The sequence below is a fragment of the Pseudochaenichthys georgianus genome, chromosome 8, assembly GCF_902827115.2.
Source record: "Pseudochaenichthys georgianus chromosome 8, fPseGeo1.2, whole genome shotgun sequence".
NCBI classification, from domain to species: Eukaryota; Metazoa; Chordata; class Actinopteri; order Perciformes; family Channichthyidae; genus Pseudochaenichthys; species Pseudochaenichthys georgianus.
The window spans coordinates 14,719,439-14,738,160 of record NC_047510.2 but is presented as its reverse complement, the minus strand read 5'-3'; the positions used below and the strand labels follow the sequence as shown (position 1 = coordinate 14,738,160).

At 38.6% G+C, this 18,722-nt stretch overlaps 1 long non-coding RNA gene across 1 annotated transcript; it reads right to left on the bottom strand.

The window, feature by feature from the left end:
* Window positions 1-13,668: 13,668 nt before the first annotated feature.
* Window positions 13,669-15,262, bottom strand: LOC139434314 (uncharacterized). Its single transcript, XR_011643674.1, has 3 exons — window positions 15,163-15,262; window positions 14,721-14,812; window positions 13,669-14,339 (listed from the first exon to the last, which is right to left on the bottom strand). It is a non-coding gene; the product is annotated as an uncharacterized lncRNA (long non-coding RNA).
* Window positions 15,263-18,722: the final 3,460 nt, after the last annotated feature.

The window sequence follows — 18,722 nt, the reverse complement described above, 5'->3', positions numbered from 1 at the left end:
ACTATAGAGAGGGAATCGCTAGCAAGGGTGGTACTACATGCATACATATAGTATCTTATATCATCTTCCCATTATACACACATGCATTTCCAAACATTTGGACTACCTATGTTGCAAATGTATTATCTTTTCAATTTACACACGGCATCTATTGCACGTCTGTCTGTCCTGGGAGAGGGATCCCTCCTCTGCTGCTCTCCCTGAGGTTTCTCCCATGTTCCCTTTAAACTGTGGGTTTTCTTCGGAAGTTTTTCCTTGTACGATGTGAGGGTCTAAGGACAGAGGGTGTCGTATTGTCATACTGATATGTATGGCTGAATTCCCCCATCCAATCTCTTCACATTGGTCAAAACTTGTTCCTCTGCTGACGAGTCCGAACTCAAATACCCCGCCATGTTTCCGTGTGTTGACAAAGTGAACGCATGGATGACGTCACGACCATCACGTGACTACTGAAAATGGCAAACATGGCGGCGGCCAGACGGAATATACAGGTCTTGATAAAAAAGAGCTATAAAATCATTATTTACCGGGGAATATCGCTGATTTCTTCAGGGTATGGTTTAAACATAACGTTTCACTAAATACTGAAGTTTTGATTAATTATCTAATGAGTGAACCATTCCTTTAACAATACAAGACCAATGTTTAGTTAGATAAATGTTGAAAGTGAACAGGATTTGAATATGCTTGCCAGATGCCAGTCAATATATTGTTTTCCTCCGTTGTAAAGAGGTCGACCAGCGTGGGAGGAGGTTGAGTCCTGTCATGAGAATATTGTGTCTCTGTCCGAGTGCTTTTCTTGTTTCCTCACCCCCTGTGTGTCTAATCCATATCTGCTCATGTCAGGGCGTCATAACATTGGACAATTGCCAAGCACAACCACTGCCAGAGAAAACTGCTGCCATGTAGACAGAGAGGAGATTCAGATGAAAGGAGAAGACACAATCTGAAAATCCTCAGCATGTGTGAGTTGTAAGTAAGTGCGCTCGCCAACTTGAGACGGCACAGACGAGAAGACAATCAAAGGAAAATGTAAGGCTTTGAGGATCACAGGGATTATTTTTCATTTGACTTTTTTCAATATAAATTAACAATGAAAATATAGTATAAAAAGTGCTTAGGCATATTTAAATTCCTGCGTAGGAAGCATAAATCAGCTGAATTTTGCTATCTACTCGACAGCATCTTAAACTTACAGGGATTTCATGAAAGAATCCTTTTAATTTTCTTCTGAAAAATTGCATTTCCCTACAGGAATACACTTGGGTGTGAAATATCTTACATTCAAATAGGTCTTAATCTGTCCTCTTTTTGTTTCAGTTAAATATAACAGAGGGAAAATATTTTAAATAGTCTCTCTTAAAAAGCATGGGGGCTGATCACAGAGCAAACGCTTCCGACTGTAGCAGCGGCAGTTCTCCTGTTTTCACATAAAGGAGCTTGACCGGCATAAAGGGTTGGTTTGTTCAGAGACCAGCCAAAGAGCTGCAGTGGGTGTTGCAAATGTTGCACCGCGTTATTACAGGACATCACTAGAGCTGGAGCAGTGGGAAATAAAAAACATGTCAATGGGGATCTCTGTGACCATGAAAAGGAGTTTAAGTTTCACTGACAGCTTGGAGGAGGTGCAGTGAGCGGAATGACATCAGCATTGGGCCATTATGAGTCAGTGTATGCATGCAGGTAGTGTTGTAGCCAAGGGTGCATCAGTCATCATTGATCAAATGTCATCTCCATCTTCCCTGTTTGGCCTCGCTCATCCTTTCTTTATCGATGTGACTGTTCAGGTATGACATAAAGTGAAGGTGATTTTCTTCCCATGTATGGAGGTAGACTTTTGATGTTTAGACATCCATCGATTTCTTTTGACCCTTTTTTATTGTTTTCTTCAAAAGAACTACATTTTGTATCACAAACAGGATGAAAATGTTGGTTTGAAGCATAAAATGCAACAGTAGAATGATGGCATTGAAAATGATTTGAACCGTATGTCTTCTTCCAGAGAACTGAGATCTAGCTTATATCATTTAGTCGACATTTTAATACATGTGAAAGCATTTAGCGACTGTGAGACATAAGCTACTCTTCTTGTTATAACGAGAATAGAAATGTATTTCCTCCCATCTTTGTAAATAGTGCTTTTTGTGTCTCCTTCATATATCTGTCGTACTCAAATGGTTGTCAACGCAAAACTGGATTTATGATTTTTACCCATGTTACCACTTTTTGCATTGGTTGGCCACATACCTTAATAAAACATCTTTACAAATTCGTCTCCGTCCCTTACATGGACACTGAATGCTGTTGTATAGGGCATTATGATAGCTCGTAGCTTTTGTTGTTTTTCTGTATTTGAAAATAAATTCATGATCTCGAAGATAGCAGCGAGCTCCCGAATAGGCCGCTGTAATTGAGAGTTGAAGTGCCGGCCATGCATAATGCACCATCCTCCATCCAGTAACACACTGCCAAAAGACTGAGAGCAACATGAATATCACAACATGGTATGGTAAAAATAAAATCAAGCCCTTTATTTGTTCACTCACTCAACGGGGAAATGTGTTTGCCTGCACAGCAAGTTAGCTAGAACAGTTATAAATGAGCAGCTGAAAACAATTCTCAAGAGTGCATGTTATAAGCCAAGCATCCTGAAGCCAAACATGTCCCTAATTTGTGATTAGCTGTTGTTGAACGTATACCTAGGTAGGTGTTCCAGGCACGTCCAGCTGAGAGGAGACCAAGGGGCAGACCCAGGACCAGATAGAGGGATTATATCTCCACGCTGGATAAGCATAGAAGATGGATGGATAGATGGATACAAGTATACTTGCAAGGGTTCATTCTGTAGTTGATGTGAACTCAAGCTGTTTTTATGTTTACACCTACTGTACTGTATGTGCGACTGTACAGTAGGCAAGTGACAATTGTGATGTCCCACCAAATAAAAGAGCTTGAACAAGCGTCTCACTTGATTAGAATTTGTGTATTTGTTCATACTCCACGCACAAGTCAATGTGTATCAATGACTGTTCTACTACTTGATGAAGCTCAGCTAACTAACTGCTAATCAGCGTGTCATCCTCTCCTTTGAATCTTTATATAGAACAAATTCTGTTCTTCTTCCTTCTTGATCTGTAAGTAAGATCTGTAGTATTGTAATTTGCATTATAAGTCACATTTTGAGCTATAAGGAAAACAACTGTGTATTCAGCTTTAAACGCATTAACGCAATCTTTTTCGGAGCCTTTCGTGCAGTTCTGAAGATTTAGTCCACATTCTAACCTTAAGATGTACTTTCAAACTGAAGTTTTGACATTACAGTGGATTAACACTGGCAATGTTTGAAGGCTGAATGTTTGAAGGCCAACTCTATTGATGCATATTCTATCTGTGGTTATTAATTTGGGTTTGTTTAACACCAACTGAAGAATAGCGAGTGTCCTGACAGAAGGGATCTTAGCTCGGGTGATGAAGCAGCTGCGATTCACCACCGGCAGTGCCTGCTATACCTCTATTAACACTTGACAGGGCTTCCCATCTGCTGTAACTCAGACCACAGGGAGCCTTTTGAGGCTGATGAAACTTTGCTAGTTTGGAGAAGCGTTGTTGAACAGTTCCATCTTTTTCTTCCTCTTCTAATCCTCTCAATTCATTGTACTGGCTCCATCTGCTCCACCCAATCACTCCATGCCTCCGTTTTTCCTCTCATCCTACAGACATTGATGCACATTGGTTAGACTCTCCCCTCTCTTGTACTGTTCTACTTAATCTTACAGCTCTGTCTCTCGGTTCCACCTTCATGACGATTTCTTTCTTGCATCAGTCTGGCTATGAGTTACTCTTGAGATAAGCAGACAAGGGAATTGTGCCTATTTCCTATCCCTTTTTTTGATCAGCTCTTGTTTTGACACAGCTTATGATTTAGGTTACTGACGGAGGCTCTATCTGGTTTTGCCTCGGCTGATTCTATTATAGAGAAATAACTGGGGAAGCTGCTAAAAGTAAAATGCCTATTAATAACGGCTCATTTCTGCTGGCTCGTGTAGCTCAGCTCGGCCATTAGGATGACTCTCTTTGGTAAGAGGAGGGGGATAATTAGGGCCAGGTGTAAATGTGGTTATTTTTTCAATCTGGCCCAGTTTCATATCTCGCTGACCGTGAACACACGCTGTAGGGGTTTGCTCCTGTAAAATAAATGTCCCCTACCATTATTCAGAATGTCCCCCGCTGTTATTATTACGTTTCGTGACCTTTTGCTGTGCCTCCAAGCAAGTGTCAGGACTAACAGCCTGTGCCTTGTGCCCTCGGTCCAGGTGAACGGACCCCATCACATCAATAGATACGAACAGAGAGAAAGAGAGAGCATCAGCTGCTTCTCTGAACATTGTGTTCCTCGTCTTTTATCGCTCATCCTGGATCGTTTTTAGTTAACATCAAAACGTTTGCGGTGTATAGAGGTGTGGGTGTGGACCAGAATAACAATATCGGAAACAAGAACAAACCAAGCACTACGGCTAAATAAATACTTCATCTAAAGAATCAGAAAATGTTTTTTTAAACACTATGATATATAATAGGACCAGGACCCGGTAAGGAAACATAATAATCATCTGTGTGAGATACAGAAATGGACAACATCCAAATTATGCGAAAACCTAATCCCTCATTAGCACACATAAAACCAATATGTACAGTTACTAAAAAAGGAAAAGTCACACAGTATAATTACCATTTTGCTTTTCCAAATCCTCTGCGAAATCATTTACTCTAACACACACACACACGTTTCTTTTAATCAGTATGCCTTTTCACACTTTTTATTTATGGGGTGGAAGCAAGCGATTAACGAGGCAAAGCAAATAATGACAATAGCAGCTGTCAGGGAATCCAATTTGAAAAATAATGGCTATTAAATAGTCTTTCTAAAGATAGTCATAATCACAGCTTGCTTGAATACAACAACACGTACAATACCACCCTGTCACGTAGGCTGACAGAACCATAAAGGAGTGTCCTTTAGCTGCGAGTACAACCTACCATTACCCTTTGCACTTCACCCACACAGTGAGCAATCAAGCAATAGCTATCAAGCTAACACACACATACATATACAGAGAGTATGGGTAGACAAAGTGTCACGAACCCAATAGCACGACTCAGATACAACCAGTATATAGTAATGTTCAGTTTATTTCAGGTCAAGGACAGGCAGGGTCAAAAGCAGTAAATCCGGCAGACAGGCAGGCAGGAATCGAAAACTGGGCAGGACAAAACTCGGGACTAGAGCACAACACTCACTGGAGAGCTTGGCGGAAACGACAAGACAATCTGGCAAAGGACAACTGATAATGAGGTGGTATAAATACTGTGGAGTGATGAGGGGATGAGTAACAGGTGAGGGGAAGAGCTGATTACAAGGGCCTGGAGGAAAGCGGGATCTGAAATGACAGCAGAGTTTAGATGAGCCATCAAACAAACAATAATAGAAGTGTCTAACTTGTGACACAAAGAGAGAAAAAGACAAAAAGCAATATATAATGCAAATACTAAAGTGTACACATGGCACCAGGGTTGACGGTTATTCTTCTTTTACATCCCCTCTATTGTAGTTACTCCCATGTTTCCTCTTCCTGTATGACACAGTAGGGAAACATGTCATGAATGGGAGTCAAATGCCAACACAGGCCTTTTTATTCTGAAAGAAAACTAAGAAGATATACAAACAAGCTATTGGCGGCACATTGTCCCAAGTGAACATTTGGAGGGTAAACTAAAGGCCGCCTGGGCAAGTTTTAGAGTGAGATTAAAAAGACGATCAGCAGTCCTGTTTTTATCTCACTCATTACTTTAAAGTAAAACTTGCTGATGACATGATACCTCTTTGTTTCTAGCAGCGTGCAGGTCAGAAGGATAAGCAGAGATTCAGGGGGGGTTGGACACTTTCAATATAAACATCATCACTCAAGTGCCTGGTCAATTGTTCTGGTACTCTCAGTTTTTGTTGTTGTTGTTGTGACAAATGGAAATGTTACCCTCAAAGTCTAGAACCACAAGCACAACTTGTTTTTTGAATTTGACTGCAAAAACGAAAAGTACAAAATAAACACAATGTGGAATTCTAGTAAAATGACAAATGAAAACCAAAGCACCAACACTCCCTCCAGAACACCTTGTCCAAAAGGCATTGATTTATTTGTCTGATAACACTCTTGTTGTTTCCTTTCATCTCTGAGGAGGCTGGCTGTGAATGTGCATTGGCAGCAGAGCATGGTTGCATACGTCAACGATACATCACAGTGGTAGTAAGAGACAGACAGGCAGACAGGTCAGGAGTCCGAAGTCATTTCACGTATGATGATCGGAAGTGACTGTCAGGTGAGGAGGGAGATAGGCAGGGGAGCTTCACTACCCTTCACCATAAAACATAATGACAGGAGACGTTGGTGTGATTGTGACTCAGCACGCAGTAATGACGGCTGATGCCTCCAACAGGCTGCTGACTCATCACTCTTCCTCAGTGTCTCAAGGCTCTCAGTGCTCTGCCCCTGATCAGCGCTGATTAGAGGTAGACTCACATGGATGCCACACCGCCTGTGAATCAGTGATTGCCCTACATTTGTTTAACACATTCTCCTTCTAATTAGAGTCAACTGTGACCTGCATCCCCTCATGCACTCATGCACACGCACAACAACAAACACACACTGCATGATATGCCCTATCAATGAAACATGAGCCTCATCCGCCCCACTGAGCATTCTCTCCTTTTCTCACTTTCATGTTGCTCTCTCTCTCTCTCTCTCTCTCTCTCTCTCTCTCTCTCTCTCTCTCTCTCTCTCTCTCTCTCTCTCTCTCCCAGAGAGTTAACAGCCAAAGGTATCGCTCATGGCACACAAACCCAGACACACACACACACACACACACACACACACACACACACACACACACACACACACACACACACACACACACACACACACACACACACACACACACACACACACACACGCACACACACACACACACACACAAGCTGTTATGGAGCTCATCAACTCATCCTTCCCTCCACACAGCTGACCTTCACTTGAGACGGTAGAGTTTAAATGAAACTGTTAGCGCGTGCTTCTCAGTGCCTGACTTTTTAGTCTTAGTACCAATATCCTTCTCCTGAATACACACAATGCAATGCAAAAGGATTGTACCCGAGTATACTGAACATAAAGATAATTCTGATTCTTCTGAAAATGAAATCAGTGACATCGTTTAAACTTTAGAGGATAAGTAGGCCTTTTCATTACTATTCTCTAAAAAAATTTAAAGACAGCTTCTTAGGGTCAGGATGATTTACCAAAGTAAATTAACCACTTTGACCGTGACTGTTCTCGATTTTCTCATTTCAAAAATGAAATGAAAGCAAATGAAAGCATTTCACAAAATGTGAAGCTGTTTCCATGAATTCTTTGAAAATCTGATATTTAATGTTTTTAACTACTACATTACCATTTCTGTGTAATATCCCCATCACACACCTATACTAAACCATAATGATTCTATTGTTGCACAAGAGCTTTGGGAACTAAAAATAGAGCCGGATTAACAATCTGAGATAATGCAGTTACCATTTTCAGTTACTGTCTTCTATTTTGTGTTTTCACAGTATCCTATTTTCCTCTCTGCGCTTAACATCCACTTTATTTGATCCCAGCCAAATTAATTTTGCTACCACCATGTCTCAAAGTCCCCAAAGGGATCCATAATGTTTATTTCGTGTGAACCTGCATATCAAGCAGGCTCCTCCAAGACTGCTTGATTTGTAACTTGTTTCTCCTCATGCTGTTGAACTCATGTAAACTAATCATTCAGGATTACATGGCTGGTAATTGAACACTGGTCGCCCCGCTGCTCTGTGTGCGTTGTCCTTAACGATGGTTTAACAGCAGGTTAAAATCAATCAGGGACTCTTTGCACGTCTCACACAGGCAGACACACAACCTTCAGCTCATGCAAAATTAACATTACTAGCAGAGAGATATGGTGTGTATCATGGTCGATTTAATTAGGTTCTCCGTTTTTGGCAGCTTTGATAAATTATTATCATGGCCAGAAATGTTGGCCAGACATTTCAGGTGTTAAAAAACAAGGTAGCTGTCACATTTCCTGATTGCTCCCTCGTAGCACTTTTAATTACTGGCCGGGCTTGGAGAGCATGACACTTATTGGAAGCCAGGCTTTGATTGATGAAGATGCAAACACGATGAATACGAGGAAATAGGGGCAATTTTGGATGTTGTGATGTCAACAAGAGGAAGTGCAATCAACCCTAAGTTGTTGTCTCTGGTAATCATGTCTCATCTCAGGCAACACAGATCAGCAGCTAAGAATATCACATCTAATCTGATCAAAATAACTCTGATAGTCTGCCAAGATAAAACATGTCAGCAGATCATTTCAGAGACTCCTGTTGCGTACACGACTGATTTATGTTGATTCTTGTCACAGTGAAGGAACACTATGGATATTTTCAAGCCATTCATCTGTTGCCCTTGGACATATTACTCATATTCACTTTTATCTTGTGCTGCATCGACCCAAGTCTGTATTACACCACATCATTTATCAACATACACAAAGCGATTTGTTATGGAAAAGATTATGTCAGTCTCTTCCTGAAATATGCATATTATTTCCTCTTAATAAAGTAATGTACTGGAAAAGTGAATATTATGCCATGGAAATGTACCTAACAGAAGACAGAGACAAACAGCAGAGAAGCAAAGGAGCGCTTTGATGTATGGTTTGACAGAATCTTAAGATCAACAAAACACGATAAACAGCCTACGGCCAAGGTCACTGAGGGCCGCTTATATAAAGAGGATGAGAGGCAGAAATAGATGTCCTTTGTCATGTCAATAGACCAAATGTTCCTTGACAGAGTTTTCGATGAAGTGCTCAAGCTGAGTGAAAAGCTTTTTCTCTGAATTCACAGCTTCACTGTAGGCAGTTGTCCACTTGGAGCCAAGTGGACATTTCATCCAGTGGTGTGACAAATAATAGTATAGTGGCTTTTTAACAAGCGTGATCAATTTGGTAGTGATGTACAAAACCTCTTTTCTTTTTGTCCATTATTTTGTGTGTTTGGGAGTGGTTCCTAAATAAAATAATAAGACATTTCTGATTTAACGTCATCTTCCAGCCAGGTTGCATTTTCTTTGCTATCTTCCTCATTTTAAGAAATGTGTAGAGCTCTGTAAAATCGATCTCTTCAAACATTTAAAAAACATTACAGATTTAAAACACAGGATATCTTTTATTCAGCCTTTAACCCAGAACAAGGTGTCATTAACAACCCTACCCAATGTCTGGGGACGGTCACATTAAAAAAAAAATCCCTTCACGTTTCAGTTTGGCTTGAGTGATGAAGGGTTATTTTGTATCGTTACCAAAGTGTCCCATACAAACCCGCTCACCTTTAACAAATGTGTGTCTGTGTGAAGTCTTTCTCTGCTGCTTTTGTTCAATAGCTAATTTGAATGTGTGGCTTGGATTTACAATTAACTTTGATTGAAGTTGAACTACAAAGCAGGGGCAAAACTGGCCCTTTAAAACTTTTAAAACATTCATGGAATACAGAATTATCTTGATAAAAAGCTTAGTGAGGGAATAGACAATGGCGTGTTTGCTTGAGCACACTTGTGCGTTAAATTTGCCCAAGGTTCTATGACTGACTGAATGATAGGATAAGGGATTATAGGATTTAAAGATCATGTTGGGTAGGATGGAGTGGATGCCCTTATAGAATAATGCAACAGATTCTAAGGTTTTAATGTAATATGCACATAAACTACAGTGTAGAAATGGCAATGAAAATCTTATGTATGTATCTCAGATAAATGTCACTGTTGGAATAAAACTCCAAAACTGTCGTCTCATTTGTGTGTAAGTATAGCTCAGAGGTAAAAAGCTGAAATGTCTCAAAAGAATGATCTCTAATGAAGAGGTCTGTCCATCCATCACTGATCCAGACTCAAATATCTTAAGGATTCCCATGCAGTTTTGAACTGATGTGCATGTCACCGTGATTTGAATGAACTTAAAATGTAAAAGTGTTCAACAGTTTGATTTAAAACCTATTGCCTTCAAAATACATAGTCATACTCCCAGCCTCAGTTGTACCTAATAAGCATATGATACCGTACCGTGGTAAAAGATGGTGAACATGATATACATTATCAGCCTGTTAGCATTATCATTGTAAGCATGCTGGTATTAGCATTAAGCTAAATCACATGGCTGTGCAGGCTGTATACTAGTAGTCATGTTCATTCCTCTTTTTCTTAGCAACGGCTTCAAAAGCCACATATTTCAAAACACAAGTTTTTCATTTTTTATCTCCACTCGTCTTTATTTAACGCATACCATCAGTCATGACATGAACCTTCTGGCATCCAAGTTCAGAAAAATGAAACCTCCATCATTTGTTCTCCTGCGGCAGTGATCTAGCTACCATCCAGACTCATTCAACTGTTTTCAAGGTAACACCTTCAAATAATACTGATATATTTGTTGGCATGTGCTCACAAAGGAACACAAATGAATCAGGTCTGCATATGTCATTTGAATTTTCAAAGCGTTCTTGCTTGGCACAATTTGTAAAAAAGCTTCTAATGCAGAGGAGCTGAGCATGTTTACACCTCTAGTTTAAACCTGTGCAATGGGCTCCTTATCTTATGCTTATTGTGTTAATCCTGTCATTTCACTTTCAGCAAGCTTGCAGTTGTGTTATAACTAGAAAACCTTTCTCCAAACAGGGCCATGGGAAAAGGAAGAAAAGGGAGGGTAGAAGAGCTTTTGGGTCATCTATTCTGGAGGAAGCAGGCTAAATCAGGGCATGACGACTGTATGGTTAACCTACTTTGATTTATCTCCTTGCTTCGGTTTTTTAGGCAACGTTTTTTTCTTGTTCTATGATTGCTTGTTTGTTCGCCTGTACATTCTGTAAAATAAAAAGGAAAAAATAAATGTGTGTTCCTGTTGAATAAGAAAAAATAAAGGATATGTATTTTTAATAAAAGGGTGAAAAAACAGTAAGACTCAGACGACAAGACTACTGCCCCATACATTATCCCAGAAATTACTTCTTCAGTCATCTAGTATGTATTAGCACTTGAAACATGTCCTCTAATTTGTTTGTCTCGGAATAATGCGCCTACATTTTCTTTATCTTCTATCTATTGTTTCCATTTTGGTTGATACATTTTGCATAAAAGTGTTGGCCAAATTAATTTATGCAATGTTTGTTTTTATATTTATAGTTGAATCACAACTACGAATAAACCTTATTGTTTCCAGGTTGATCTGTAAAAGTATAGCAGAGTAAGAACTTTAGTGTTGTTAGGAGTTGCTGTGTTGGTAGTAAAAGCAAAAGGTTCCGTTTTTTACTGTAGTGAAGACATCATTTCATAATTGTGTCGCTTGCTGAGTCACTCAGTAAGTACTTGTTCCCGTAGTAGGTCAAGGTGATGTTCATCAATGGGATGAAGTGATTCACAAAAGATTCAAGATGATTAAAGTATTTCATCCAACAACCAGGTAAATGTATGCTAGCTGTGATCGAAACTGAAAAGATAAGATAAGCAGAATACTTTATTTATCCAAGGGGAAATTGGGTTCCATGATGGTTGCACCAGTAGAGTAAAAATACATAAATAAATATTTATAAAAACATACATAGTTGAACAAAAAATATGCAATAAAAGTCCTTGTACCACTTTGGCACGGTGTAATAATAATGAAACCACTTATTTTTTAAGGCTTTTTCCAGCAGATTAAGACACATTGTGAGCCTTTGTATAAAATATGAACACACTGATTGTTGAGGCTTTTCCTTATTTTTTCATTTGACATTAATTATCCATTCCTGTAGATTTTCATGGGGCCTTTGAACTAGTCCCTCTGTGCCATTTGGAATGAGTGTCCCTTGCTGTGGTCGTGGCTTTTCCCCTATGCTGCTCTGTGATGCATATTCTGCTAATCAAGCATGGTGTTTTACAATAAAGGTCATGCTCACTCTGTGTATAATTGACATGGCCTTTCTGGAGCATCAGAGGGTGCTGGTGAAGTTTTTGGTATACGTGATACAGTTTAAAAGTGTTGGGCCTCAGCCCCTAAAACAACCTGCAGTTTCATTACATCACTCTGGGACTCGAGAGCACTGGTGGAAAACAACTCTGGCGTAAACAAGGAACATCTAATCACTTGAGTACTTTCCACACCTGCTGAACACCTGCAAACACAGTCTATTTATTCTAACAACACACACATGCAACACAGTAAACTAGGTTAAAAAAAATGATCACCATAGAAACAAGACCATCCTGCGCTGAAAAGTGTTGACTTTGAAAGGCTTAATCCAACACATTGCCAAAATGTTAAGAGGCACTCAGTGTCTGATTGATGCTTGTTTTCTTACAAAGAAATGAAACGTACAATAACTTACCGGAACGATAATTAGGAATGAAACAGACAGCTGTTGAAGCACCTGTTCCTGTTGCAAAGCTCTGTTGTGAAGCTGTGCTGCAGTGCGATACAGTTGCAGGTCAGCTCTGGTCAGATAGGTTAGTTACCTAAGGGAAGAGAGGTGGCCTGAGGCTGCAATGCAAAAAGGAGCCATTTAAAAGAACTTTTGAAACAAGGCCCCTTCAACATTTATGAAAAATGTTGTTTAAAATTGTATATTTCATTTTTGTATGAAGCTCCTCTCCTACTTCTTAATGTAAGCAACCACCAAAATCTATATTAAAACACCAAAGCGTCCATAAATATAATTATTTACCCTAACCTAGCCCTAACCAAACTAAAGCAAAATGTGAAGTATAATCTTCTTTTGTTTATTCTTGTTTAATCTTGTGTTCTAGATGCAAATGTTAAGGATTATTAGATTAATCAATAATTAAAACAAGAACATTTATTATAAACTATTTGGGAGTTTGAATCATCAATTTTAAAGGAAATATTAAAAAAGTAAAAAGATCTGGTTACAGTTTTCAACAGTGTGTGACATCTTTATGTAACTGGTCACATACCACAACATCCTGTTAATAAAATCTGTACTCCGGGACAATTTTTGCTATTTTCACTTCTGAGACTTTTCTTCACATAAGACCTTCCTGAAATCTCAGGTGGTTACAACCATAGATATATATATAAACACTAGATGACTCACCCGCGCTGCTGGCCAATTGAGACCGACGTTGCCACTTGGCCGCCATCTTGCTACAGGCAGTTCTCTCATTCATAACATTATGGTTTACTATTTAAATAACCATAGCTTGCTCAATTTTCAACCAATTTTCAAACGGTTTGGTTTTCAAAGATGTAGTTATGATACTGCATACTTATAATCATGGACTTTCATATGAAAATAACATTAATCAGATAAAGCAATAGCTATACACACACACACAAGGTATTTATATTAAATATTTGCCGGTGTATATATTTCCATTTATTTTATTATATTGTTAATATTTAAAATAAATTATAAAATTAAAATACATTTATATTTTATATATAAAAATCGGTCTCATGTTACCACTCTGTAAGCCAAGAGTTGTTAATTTAGCAATGCCTTAGCTTTAAGAACAGGGACACAACTAATGACAATAGCATATGTTGGTATATTATTTAGATATTCACACCTTTATCAGAAGAACCAAACCAACATAAAATGTGCTCACAGACAGGCCAGTTCTGTCTAATTTATCACAATTATTTTTGACATGAGATCTTCATATCATCCTAGTTTTGTATTTAGTTTCTAGATTTGTAAACAAATCCAGAACCTTTGAAATATGTTATTGAAAAAAGACCAAGAATAATATAAACTGTACCATGTGTCCTTCTGTAGTCCATTTGTGGTTTGTCTTGTCTCACCCCGGCTGATATATCACAAAATCCACTGTTTAAATTGTTCCCTATATTGCCCCTATGCAATATAGGGAACAATTTAAACATAAACTATCCTATGTGTCCTTGGGTGTTATGAAAGGCGGCCCCCCAAAATAAATGTATTATTATTATTAAGAAGAACACATGGCACACCAACAATCAATCACCGTCCAGCCTCAGCTTTGGTATTCTTTCACAACCATGTTATGGGTTTATTAGACTGAGCAAACATAAACATATGTGGGGAACATAGTGCTGCGTCTCCTGTCCGGTCAAATTCCTCACTCCTGAAGTGCTCACTGCAGAGCAGTGTCCTGTCACAGGAAACAAAACCGTCCCTTCTTTGGGCGAGTTCCCACTGCCTCCTCCTCTCTTTGGTTTTGGGAAACCTTAAAAACATGAGAAAGGTAGCCAGATATATAAATTATTGTCAACATGTTCCTCCCTTCTTTCCTTTAACATTAAGGGTAGGACAAAAATACACACCGAAATTATCATATTTTTGGTATGTATGCATGTATGTATAGCCTACTTTAAGAATAAGACAACCACACTAAGAGTAATAAAAAAGGTGTCCAATAGAAACATTAAATAATTGTGTAAAGAAATGGTAACAACATATTCTAAAGAGGCTGGGTCAACAACAATCTTGCAATACTATTATCTCACATAGCCCCACTGATCCTGTGTAGCAGGACTTGTAATGTACATACATCCACTAAGTAATTAACGATTATCCTAATTGTAGTCATAATATTGTCATATCTTACACGTGAAAGGTGATCCCACGGGTTCTTGTTTCCAGACTGCGGTGATTAGAGCATCCGTAGGCTGCACAAAAGTCCGGCATAGTCAGGTACTTCTGTAAACACAAAGCCAGCAAATTCCTGTATCATAATGCAAGATGTTTTTAACAAGCCAAACCACTTGGAAGAAATCATGTGTAACTTAAGTTGTGTTGAAAGAAAGAGCAGTTCTGCCTCTCCCACTGGTGGAGTTGTGGGTCAACTTTGTAATACTAGGTCTCACTGACAGCCTCTTGTTATTAGCCAGCTAATAAATACAACCACATACATAAAGAAAAGCTGCAATTCCAACATGTCCAAGCATCCTGTATCATAGACATGCTAATCATGTTTATAATAAACCAAACCGTTTGTAAATCAGTCAAGATTTCAGTGAGTTAAGAGTATTTTTGTGCAGATCACTCACCTGACAACAGCTACCATAACGCGAATCAGAGTAACTGTTGACTGTAGCAAGATGGCGGCCGGTCAGCTACGCTGGAAAATCTCCCATGAGCCATCTAGTGTTTATATATATATCTATGGTTACAACCACACCAGAAGGAATCATTAAAATAGTATAGCCATAGGTGACATGCCACGGTGCATGTTGTAACCTATACAGTCTATGGTTGTAACACACGTTTTAAAATGTGGGCTGAGCTCGATATCCCTGAATTCTTTATTTAAAATAAAAACACATTATGCAAATATTGCAGGAAAGCTCAAGCTAGTAATTCCATTAATTCATAAAGATGTTATATTTAGGCTTTACAAAACATGAAGAAAATATTAGGAAGGACACTCCTCTTCATGTTTTCTTCTTCTACGGTTGTTTTAACCCCTTCGGGACGTGCCGGTAATTCGAAGAACAAAGAAGAGAGGTGGGTTGCCGCTTAAAACTAATTTTATATATACAGTCTATGCTTAAAACATACTATCCAAATACAGTCTAATTCCAAATACTGAGTTGTAGGCCTACTGCTCGAATTTGTTGATACGTCTTCCCATGTTGACGCGGCTGCTATAGTTCTGCTAGCATTTATTTCTGTTTTGTCTAATATGTGTAGAAACTGCAGCGGCCAGTTATAACATGGAGATTCTCCATCAGGTATGTTTAGTACAGATGTAGCGCTTCATTTCAGACGCCTACCCATGCGGGTCCGTGATCGGCACGGGGTGGGCCCCTGCTGATAAGGAAAACCCCCCCGCAGGACTTGAAACGCCCCCTTGATAAATACATTTAATTATAATGAAACAAGCTGCAATGGATCATGGATCCACCAGGGGGAGCCGTGAAAAGCTGCCACACTGAAACTCATGTGAAATAAACAGCTGATCTACAGGGATCTGATATAGGATATTTGTTAAGATCCATATAGGCTATGTCACGGAAAGGATCATATTCTGTGCTTAAGTAAGAGACATGTAATCATTTACTAAACATCACCATGTTTTTATTTAACAAAATAATGTTTAATTCACGTTGGCGTAAGTACAAAACCATCGCTATGTTTTTAGATCAGGAAATGCATCCAGGGTCAAAGAAACGATGTTCGATCGTCATCCTCGCGATCATTTAATGTATCATATGTTCGCGAGTTTAAATGAATGCACTACATTTAATCCACGTGAGTTTACAACAACAACAATAATCGCTTTGTTTTTATATCACATCCGACGGAGGAAAATGCAGCAGCTCTCACTACCGATCATCCTAATCCCACGGGCAAACAATAATATGTACAGTGTTAATAGTGTACTGTATTATTAGTGTCTAATATTACTGCTACAATAATCACACATTGAGTTGTTGAAATCAGACCGTCGTTTTTTTTAAACGCTCTGAATGAAACGGCAGTTCTCAAGTGATCAGCTGTGTGTTGTTTACACAATAAAATATGCATAGTAATTTAATACCTTCCAAGTTCCAACACACATTGTAAGAACAGTTCTGTTTCATATGAGTGTTGAGAGCTGTATCCACAAATCTACTAATTTTGCCCTCAGTGCACCAGATTGATGCATTTAACTTCAATTTAAATAAAAACATCTTCTGTTGTAACAACAATAACATTAGAAATAGTAACATAGTATGGTATTGCACATTTACTGTAGCTTTGAGTGTTACTGGCCTGAGATTTTTTTATTATATGAATGAAGGTGACTGAGGCTTTTTAATATAGACTTTTCAGTGTCCCACATTTTGCACAGAACTGTCCCACATTATTGTCTGAGACAACTTGGCACTAAGAGTACTAATATGTCTACCATTTCTTTTATGAGTTTAATATCTGCATGTTCTCTTTTGGTTTGATTAGGACACATCCTGGGGATTTCAGAATGTTACTGGATTTTGATTTATTGTATCGGCTTCATGTCGCAATATATTCCCGAAGTCTGAAATGCAAAAATGTTCCACATTAGGGCAATTCACCCTACATTTAATCATTTTGTTTATTTTTAACGAAATAAATGTGGTTTAATCCATCATGAAATTAATGTAGGCTATTTACTTAGTACATATCTGACATTAACGATTAAACACGTTTGTGCATTCTTTATGAATGCAAACCGAGTCATTTCGTTTATTTTTAACGAAATAAATGTGATTTAATCCACATAATTTACTGTGTTAATTGTTTACTGTACAGTAGTATTGTTTACTTGAAGGTGCCTGATGTGAACATTTCCAGAATGTATTGTCTTCACTTTTTAAATGCCTCTGTGATGTGCTGCAGACCAACCCCAGCCCAACCCCCCATGTGTCCTATATGTATGTTGGGGACCCTTTGTTTAAAACGAATTGGCCATCGGAATGTGTGTCACATTCCACAGCTCTCCCCCCCCCTCCTGTGATCCCCCGCACACAGGGAGATCGCTTTTCTGAAGAGAGCGGACATAATGATATTGCAAGTTAGAAACGTAAAATGCATTTTGACAGACACTTGGGGGAAATATGCTGCATTTTGAATGTCCGATAGTCCACCATTAACACCTTAGTCCGTCTCGTCTCATCAACGAAAACTAAATATACATGACATACTTTGTTTTAGATTTCGCATGAGAGCAAAAGGAGAATATATGTGTGTAAGAGTGAAAATGTATGTATGTAAAATGAGAATATATGTGTGTAAGAGTGAAAATATGCTGCATTTTGAATGTCCGATAGTCCACCATTTCCACCGGAAATATCAAACATTTAATAAAAGTGAAAAACAATGAACAAGACTTAACGTATTCATCATAATTAATTATATTTATTTCGTTTAGATGTAGGATTTTTGACTTTGTTTAGAGCAGTGATCTTCTACTATATGAACATTTTGGACCCAAAATCACACAAAAAACGTAAAAACAGATTTTGAAAATGATTTTATTTTTCATAACACAAACATACACAACGAAACCATTTAAAAGCTGGAAATATATACATGGGATGTGACTATGATAATGTGAAAGTTTGATTGAGGTAGCATGGGATTTCATTCTGATAAGGCAAAAGTGTTATTATAAATATAATACAAATATATATATATATATATATATATATACACATTATGTACAACAATCTGTTTTTTCTGTCTTTATCTGTGCCACGCTTCAAAGCGGTTTCTGTCAACTACGACACAGAGGGCAACATCACAGATTCCTCCTCCTCCATGTCAAAAAACAAGCTTAAAGCTTGACTCACGTTCAGAGTTCTCTTCATCATAGTTGAGTCTTCAAAACTCTAAATCTATCTAACTATATCTACATTCTCAATATTTGTCTGTCACTTTACTTCAATCGCAGTCTCCCGCAGCCTCTCTTCGTCTCCCGCCGCCTGTCTTCGTATATCTTCGTCTCTCTCCATTTCCCGCCGTCTCTCTTCGGTTCCCGCCGTCCCTCTTCGTCTCCTTTCGTCTCGTTTCGTATCACTCCGTTTACCTGATTACCTCACCCCCTCCCTGGTAAATACATCCTGTTGAGCAGAATCTCAGTTTC